The sequence below is a fragment of the Elephantulus edwardii genome, unplaced genomic scaffold, assembly GCF_000299155.1.
Source record: "Elephantulus edwardii isolate Elephantulus edwardi_28Jun2011 unplaced genomic scaffold, EleEdw1.0 scaffold00251, whole genome shotgun sequence".
NCBI classification, from domain to species: domain Eukaryota; kingdom Metazoa; phylum Chordata; class Mammalia; order Macroscelidea; family Macroscelididae; genus Elephantulus; species Elephantulus edwardii.
In genome coordinates, this window is record NW_006400001.1 from 3282163 (window position 1) to 3291542 (window position 9380).

The 9380-nt window shown below is 38.2% G+C and overlaps 1 pseudogene; it reads right to left on the minus strand.

Moving 5' to 3' along the window:
* Window positions 1-2994: 2994 nt before the first annotated feature.
* Window positions 2995-4893, minus strand: LOC102869413 (annotated as a pseudogene).
* Between the last annotated feature and the right edge of the window lie 4487 nt (window positions 4894-9380).

Here is a 9380-nt window from a genome sequence, read left to right on the forward strand (position 1 = left end):
GGACATCATACTTGGGAGGGTGGAGGGACAATGCAGGAGGGGAAGGCCCTCTATGAGGTGGACTGATTCAGTGACTGGAGTAATCAGGATGGGAGTGTCAGAAACAGTGTGATTGGCCCAGGACAGAGCAGAGTTTAGGGTTGTTGTACATAGGGTCACTATGAGTCACAAGCAACTTGAGGGCACATAACAACAACAACATTGTTTTTCCTCATTTCAACTAACTTCCAATCTGGATTCTACCACTACACTACTATAAATATCCTTTTTGTTTAGTGTTTATAGGGTTTTCAAAAGCTTTTTATTTAGGAAGTAGATGGTCCATCCTGCTTTCTAGTCTGTCTTAATCAGGGAGCTCCACCAAAACGGGACCACAAAGGGAAACTCTTTTGGAATTTGACACGTCAGTGACAAAGATTTCAGTATCGCACCAAGTAATCATAGTACAGAAAACTGACAGACAAGAGCTGCACCACTTAAAATTCTTTCTAAATATGATCAATAGCCAAAGACTGCCCAGCAACTCTTGTTTGCCCACACAGAGGCTTCCCACCCAAGCTGATTATAAACAAGATCAGATACAGTAAATCAGCTTACACTTGACTACTCACACAATTTAGAAATGTCCAAATAGTTTACCCCTATTTTCAAGAAAATCACAAACACTTACCCACCAGGATCCAAGTTTGCCAAAGTAAAGTTTCACTCACAGGTAAGACCAGATCAAACTTTAAATACCAAGTTCCAACCCCCATATCCTCGTTGCCCACATAGAGGCTTCCCATCCAAGCTCATTGTAGATGAGATCAGAAACAGTTAATCAGCTTATTATTGATTGCTAACACAATTCAGAAATGTCCAAATAATTTACCCCAGTTTTCAAGTAAATCACAAACACCCCCAGGATCCAACTCCACCAAGCTAAAGGCTCACACAACAAATTACCTCCTAGTCAGAATCAACTCATAGCTGATACTCTAGTAGGTTTTAGAGGCTATAAATATCATGAGAAGAGATGGCCTATCTTTCTCCTAAAAAGTGGATGGTGAATTTGAATTGTGAGCTTTTGAGTTGACAGTGCAATTCCCTACAAGTAAGCTATGAGTAAGAGATCCCAGTCTACAATATGGACTGAAACACAACATCAGAAGACAAATATTCTTACCACTAGATCTATTGGCAACATTGTGATGGATGGAGAAGATATTGAGCTTTTTAACATTTTTAGCTCACTTGGCTCCACAATCAATACTCCTGGCATCAGCAGTCAGGAAATCAAAAGTCTAATTACATTAGGAAAAATCTGCTGTCAGGTACCACTCCAGAGTGCTGAATAGCAGCAAAGTTAGTCTAGAGACTGAAGTGTGCCTGATCCATGCCATAGTCTTCACAACCACTTGCTATGCATAAGAGAGCTAGACAATAACTAAAGTTAAAAGAAGAATTGATGTCTTCAAGTTGTGCGCTGGTGAAGAGCATTAACCATACCATGGACTGCCAAGAGAACAAATAGATCTGTCCTAGAGAATGTGAAACTGAGCTGCTCCTCAGAGGCAAAGATTTTGAAAGTCTGTACCAATGAGATGGATTTGGCAAAGTAAGTGGGTAATTAGGGTAGGTGTATCAGAGGTAGTGAAATTGGCTCAGGATAGATCAGAGTTCAAAGCTACTGTGCAGAGGTTGCTAAGCTATTCAATGACATATAAAAACAGTGTGTGGTGTGTGTGTGTGTGTGTGTGTGTGTGTGTTCTATTGTCATCAAGTTAGAACTGACTCTCAGCTGGTTCTCCACTGGGATTCCAAAGTTATAAATTGCTAGGGAAGATTTTACCCATGTTTCCTCCTCAGAGTCACAGGTGAATTAGAACTGCCAGACTTCAGCAGGCTTTTGGTTGGCATTACACCTTCCTAAGGACATTTCACCAGATTTTAATATATATGCTTGGACAGACAGCAATCATTTGCTAAGAACATTTACAGGTTCTGTAAAGAAAATGATCAAAACCACTATTTCCAAACCAGAGGAGCACTATATTTTACGAAACAAACAACAACAAAGAGAACCCAAGAAATGCAGTAATTTCTAAAGGAGAGATATCCATCAAAAGTCAATGAAGGGGCAATAGATCCTACTAAGCAAAAGAAATAGTAGACTTAATCAAATAAATTAAATGTGTAGTTTCTATATCCTAAAAAAAATTACAAACTGTAGAAACCTAGAAATAAGAACACACTTTATTTTGTCAATGAGAAATATAGGCTCCAAGAGATTGAGTAACTTGTCCAAGTTTTTGAGCATACAAAAACAGTGTTTACAACATAATGAATTACAATGATTGGTAAAATATGATGATTTTTACAACAGGTAAATCTATACAACTTCAGTGGCCTAACAGAACAAAATAGATGTTTCTTTTTCTATTAGTCTAATGTTGCAAGGAGGGACCAGTCCTTGAAGAGGGACGTCATGCTTGGGAGGGTGGAGGGACAGCTCAGGAGAGGAAGACCCTCTATGAGATGGATTGGTTCAGTGACTGGGGTAATGGGAGCAGGTGTGTCAAAGATGGTGAGATTGGCACAGGACAGAGCAGAGCTAAGGGCCATTGTGCATAGGGTCGCTATGGGTCGCAGGTGACTCAATAGCACATAACAACAACAACAATGTGGTGAAGTATTCTGGAACCATCTAAAGGGTATGTATCCTAAAGGCTTGACATCTATAACTGTTGGAGCAAGGAAAGAAAAAAAGTGAAAGAAGCAGGTTCTTAATTACTTTGTCCATTGAGAAATAGGGTTGCTTTATCTCACAATTTGCCTGTATGATTTTTCCCCCCACTGTAAGTCATGCATAAGCGTAAATGTGCCTTTGGCACAACCTAGTCTCTCCATGGAATCCCCACTCCATTGTGGTTTTGTGCCATTATGTGAATGTTTTTTCCCGCAAAGAACAACTTTAATCAGTAATTATTTAAAGTCTCAATTTTAAACAGATACTTAAACTGGTGGCTCATACTCATCAGCTTATTCAACTTTAGTGCCCATCTCATCACCAGTAGCTTTTCCAGAGCTACCAACTTCACTAGGAAGCTCCATAAGTTTTCCCAGTCCAGACTTGGGCTTCTTCAGTATTTTCACTTTTCTAACAAATACACCATGGAAGGGATACATAGACTGGCAAGGTTTTTCTATGTCTTTCCCAATGCTGCCAGGAATCAATTAATTAATGCTTCTTTTAAGACATTTGTCTGCACCTCTCAGGTAATGGATTCCATCATTTTCTTCCAAATTTGGCGGACCTGTTAATGTCTTCTGAATTTGATTGTGTGGGGTTGTGTGTTTTTTTTTTGTTTGTTTGCTGGGGTTTTTTTTGTTTTTTGGTTTTTTGTTTTGTTTTTTAAAAAAACCAAAACAAAAACTAACACAAAACAGACAAAGCAAATAACCATCGGTGTTCTGGACAAACACATGAGCTTCAATCAGGATCTGCCATTTTTAACCATGGAGCACATTTTGTCCTGAGTACAATCCGTGTCATTGAAGTTGGGGAGTGAACTTTTTGCCATTCACATTCTTAGCAGTTAGTTTGCATTTTCTAAATGCAACCTCACGGTTTTGCAGATCAGTAAGACTGGCTTCAAAAACAAGACCCTTGAGGCCGCCAGATAAAATTCTGATTCATTTAGTCCTCATGACTAGGGTTTTCCCATGATTTAATATCTTGAATATAGCAGGTGCTTTTACATCACACCAAAGGTGCTTAGAAAATGGATCAATTACACATTTCTTCTTGGCTTGTTTTCACCACCATTTGTATGGTATTTGTTCTTGCTGACTCACCACCATGCTACTTAGAGAGTCAAAAGGCACCACTAAGTGAATTTTAACTCATAACAAAGCAGAGTAGAATGGATATGTAGGGTTTCCAAGCCTGTAGTCTGGATAGGAGAAGATAACAGATTCTTTTCTTTCTTGGAGCCATTGATAGCTGTAAACTTTTCAATTAGCAGTTGAGCACTTAACTTCCACACCCCCAGGGTTTCTCTCTCATTCTGGATCAGCTTGCCTTCTTCAGAGTATGCTGGCAAAAAACACTAGAGCACAAAGAATTTGTTAAGAAGGGTTTGGTTAGAAGGTGGATAGATAGATGAATGGATGGATAGATAGATACATTTGAGATGCCTTCTATCTCATTCATTATAGCTAATCTTCTGAGTCAGGCTGAGGTTTATTTTCACCTTACTCTATTAAAGAGTCAGTCTCTATGCTTTTCATCTGAAGGGCACAGCCAATCTTTTGTCTAACAAAATTCGAGAGGGTTTTGATAGTGCAGCATGGATCTTCATTGTGTTAAACATTTGTAACTACTACTGCAGAATAAAATGTCTGTCACAGTAAATAACAGTATTAGAGCTGTCTTTGAAAGAAAAGGTCAATATTATACTTGCTTGCTGATAGGAGAGATTAATATAGTCATGCTATTATTAATAATAGTGATTAGACTCTAATGCTTTACCTGGTCCTTAGGTCCCATTTAAAAGAACAATCCGATGTTCTTCCTAAGCATGACTTGACATATTTAAGCACATCATTACAAGCTTTGAAGACGGGTGCCAGAAGCCTCTTATCATTCGATTAAGGTATTTGGCAGTTAGATTTTGTTTTTGCATCAGGCTATTTTTCTGCAACTCAAACAGTTAGCAGAGATTTTTGTATGAAAATCAGGAGACCCTTTCATAATAGCATTTCCTACTGGAGGTACAGTAATAGTGCTTCATGTATTTGGCAACATGTGGCAGAACTACTGTTACGAATTAAGAGGACAGACATCCTTTTCAGGGTAATTAGCACTCGAAGAAGAAAGATTAAATTGAAATTGTCGTAAACAAGAACCATTTCTGCTTGGAAGAAGAGACAGGCAGGTAAAAATGAAAAATGCATAACTATTTTAGTGGCCAAATCAACAAATGACTTTCTGTTATAATTTCTCCATCAAGATTACCTTGGTGATAAGATATTGTGTAATGGAGTTATAAAGATAAACTAAAATTAATTATACCAAGACTGTCCTTGTTTAAAGGTTAAACACACAAACAATGTTTGGGGTTCCCTTATTTGAGTGAGTTTCTCTCTGTTCTTCACTACACCCTCAGTTTTACAAGTATCTCATGATGTTGTTCAGGGGCTATTCCTTGGAGAGGGACATGATGCTTTCGGTCAGCAAAGGAGAGGGAGACCGTAGTCCAGGTGGATTGACAAGGTGACTGATACAATGGGCTATAATGTGTCAGGAAGTGTGAGACTGGCACAGGATAGGATGGGGTTTGGATCTGTCATTCATAAAGTCATCTGAAAGTTCCATGAAAAAAAGTTATATTTAAACTGAGATTGAATTAATGGGTATTATTTAAGACAGAAAACAAGTAAAGATGGGAGGAAGTAGGAAATCAACAATTTGGTAATTCAATCTTAGCGACCTGTTACACATCAGAAAACTTGAAAGTGAATAAAGATGACAGAAGAGGAACTTATGTCTTTGAGAAGAGCACTGACTACGGCTTTCCTAAAAAACAAATAGGTATTTATTAGGAAAAGTGCAGCCTGAGTGCTCCTGTGAAGCAAAAATAGCTAACTTTCATCTTTCATACTTTAGGCATGTTGGCTGGGTGAGGCGATTCCTTGGAAAAAGTCATCATGCTTGGAAAGAAAGAGAACCAGCTATGGAGAAGAAGACTCCTAATATAACATGAGTTATTTATCCACTTGGTTTTTACAACAATCAAGGAAGATAAAGTTGGCAGAGAGGAGTTGCTAATCACCTTGTATATATGACAGATCTGAGGCATTAATGAGATAATTAAATGTTCAACAACATACTAGAGGAAATGGATTATAGATTAGATGTGTGATGAGGGCAAAGAAGGAACTTCAAAATAAAGCATAGTTTGTGCAATACAAATTCTTTGTGGCCCAGAAAGAAGTATATTGAATAGTTGAAATGTGACATGTTTTGATGTGACTTTAGGGAGTCCCAGGAAGAGATAGTGGCTATTACTAATATCTTCCTGTAACTGCTTATTCTGTGCAAATCATCTGTCTGTATGTTGACTATACTGCAGTATGTTACATGTTTGTGGAAACTATGGTTTTTCAAATACCACCAAGGTCACTCATAGTGAGCAGGTGTCAGGGACAGGCCTCAGTGGAGCTTCCAGACTAAGAAAGCTTATGAAGGAAGACACACCAAAAACTTACAAAAATTATTCGCTGAAAAGCCGATGGACTCACTACAGAAAATTGTCTGGCCTGGAACTGGGAACGTGGTTCCAAGTTTGGACGGAACTGCACAGTGGGTTCTGCTACACCCAGTGATCATTACAGTTCCTTACCACTGGACCCTGTTTTGCATCACTTTCCCCCCCCATGTTTTAAAATTTTCTTTGATATTGGTTATGTTGTGGATTAGGACTACTAGAATTTGTCCAAGTGTTTTCTTTAATGAAGTTTTTAGCATTCTCAAAAACTTGCAAATAGAGATACCATTTGACTCAGCAGTTCCATTACTAGGCATATACTCTAAAGAGACCATAACCACCTTCCAAGCAGATATATGCACATCCATGTTTATTGCAGCTTTATTCACAATAGCAAGGAGTTGGAAACAACCTAAGTGTCCATCAACAAACGAATGCATAGAGAAACTCTGATATATTTACATAATGGAATACTACGCTGCATTGAAAAACAAGGAATGCATGCAATATTATTAAAAATGGGTGGCCTTGGAGGACATAATACGGAGTAAAATATCTCAGTCACAGACAAATACTGCATAGTGCCACTGTTGTAGAATGAGACTGACATCAGGGTTGGGGTAAGACTGAGAAAAACTGGATAAATTATGCATACTGCATTGAAACAGATGAGGGAGAGAACAGTTTCAAAGAGATATATGATAGAGTATTATGGTTATCACAAGAGTCCAGAATGAAGGTTGTATAGTGGAGTGTACTCAGGGATGGGGGCAGGGGGATTGTATACCAATGAAGGTGTTTTTCTTTTGCTTTTTGAAGAGAGGAGCGAACTGGCCGGGGGAGAGGGCAGTGCTGGGTTGGGGGGACAGGGAGAAAAGTGCAGCAATGAATGAATGGAAATCCAAAATCTCTGTAAATGTTCGTTAAAATTAATAAAATAAAATTTAAAAAAAAACATGTATTTTATATTGGTTTGTTTACCAAGTTCTTATACATTGTGCTTCACACTATCATTCATTCACATTGTGTTTCATACAATCATTCCAATTCATTATATTTTATAAAATCAATTAAAACTGAACTGTTCCCACCACCACCCTGTCTTCCAGATCCCCATCTGATCATTCCCATTTTCTTTAACTACCCTTCCCTCCATCCAGCAAATTGTGTGACTCTATCACAAACCCCCACACCCCCACTCATCCTCAGCTCTCTGGTCCTACCCTCCTCTTCTTGGATCCTTGTACACTTTTTCTGTGCATTTTTTAAACAACAACAACAAACAAACAGAACTTTATTTTCTCACCGTTTAAGAAGGAGAAGTCTTCATTGAGGGTACCAGCTCTCTTGAGAGGGCTTTCTCACTTTGTCCTGTTTTTTCTCTCAGTGTTTCACATCACTATTCCCATCTCTGCTTGCTTACTTGCCCTAATCTGTTCTTGTCTGTATTTTTTAAATTTTTTAATTATTAATTATTATTATTATTATTAATTTCAATGAACATCTACAGAGATTTCGGAATTCCATTCATTCATTGTTCTGTACCTTTTTTAAGTCATTCTAAGTCAAAACTGACTCAACCTCAAGCAACAAAGGTAGGTGCTAAGCACTGGGCCACTGCTCTTCATTGTCATCAAGTTGATTTCAGGTTAATGGTGCACAGAGTAGAACTATTTCATAGAGTTTTCTTGGCTACAATCTTCAGATTTTGAAGCACTTCTTGTTCAGTTTGAACTCTCAGCCTTTCAGTTAGTCACAGAGCCTTTAATCATAACCACTGAGCTAGACTCACTTCAACTCATTGCTGTCAAGTAGAAACAAATTCACAGATGACCTTCCATTTGTTAATCACATGGAGGCAAATTGCCCACCTTTCTCCTCTAGAACAACTAGTGAAAATGAACTACTAACAAAGTATGGCCCCCAGGTTAATAAAACAATTCCATATTTACTAAGTAAGCTACCAGAGTTCCCTATAAAAACATGCTGGATATACAATATTAATATTCAACCTATATTTCTGAAAGGCAAGTAATATTCTAAATTTATAGACAAATTGAAAGAATTCTTTTTAAAGTAAAAAAGACCACCCAAATATACCTGAGTTACTCAACTAAAACGAGCCAAATATTATCATCCTCTAAAGCCTCTTAGAGTTTACACAGCCACACACTACAGAGCAAGAAAGCAAACAAAGAAAAGATACCGGAAGGCCCTGAGAAGCAGAGTTTACTTTCTTCACTTCTGCCTTGGGCTTGGCTTTCCTGCCCTTCACCTTTCTGTTAACCCTGTAACCCTACAAAGGACAGAAATGTGTTCACACCTGACCAAAGCAAGGCTCTTAAGATTTCTACCTCGATGTTATTTTCCATCTTCTGGAGTGTCTCAGTTTACAAGTGCATTGTGTGGGGTGTATTACCTGTTTATTTCCAGAACTTTTCTATTGTTGATGGGGAATAATTATGTATATTCTTACTATGTTTTTACTACAAGACAGTTTTCACCTCATTTGGTGAGATAGTTGGCATGTGTGTCCCTTCTGTGACAATTATTCCCCCTAATTACCTTTGTTGGTCATTGTTGTTAAGTATTATCGAGTCATAGGCCACTCTTAGTGACCCTATAAACGGAAGACCTAGACACTTGTGTAACTTTTGTCCTTTCTCATAGGGTTTCCAGATGCAAGTTATTTCAGAAGTGGATGCCACTCCTACTTTAAAGCTTGTTTTAATCAGAGAACTCCACCAAACACTGTCCACCATGGGTAACCATTGTTGTATTTGACACATCAGTGTCATAGTGTTCAGCTTCACAGCAAACACAAGTTTGCTTGCTCTGTATAGCAAGTGGACAGACCAGGGTCATATGACCTAGAAGAGTGTTTTACCAAAAAACAATTAAAAAGAGGCCTGAGTGCCACAGATTACAGTCACCCACTTTTGGCTTGGTAGCATCACTGTCTACTAGACCAACTGATCACCTCTCTCTATGCTGTTGTTAATTACCTTTTGGTGCAATATAATCCATCAAATGTTTTTCACTAGATTTTTTTTCCCCAAGCAAGATTAGGGTTAAAGAAAAAAAAAAGAGGTGCGCTGATACAGGCCATGGTTTTTTGCAATCACTTGT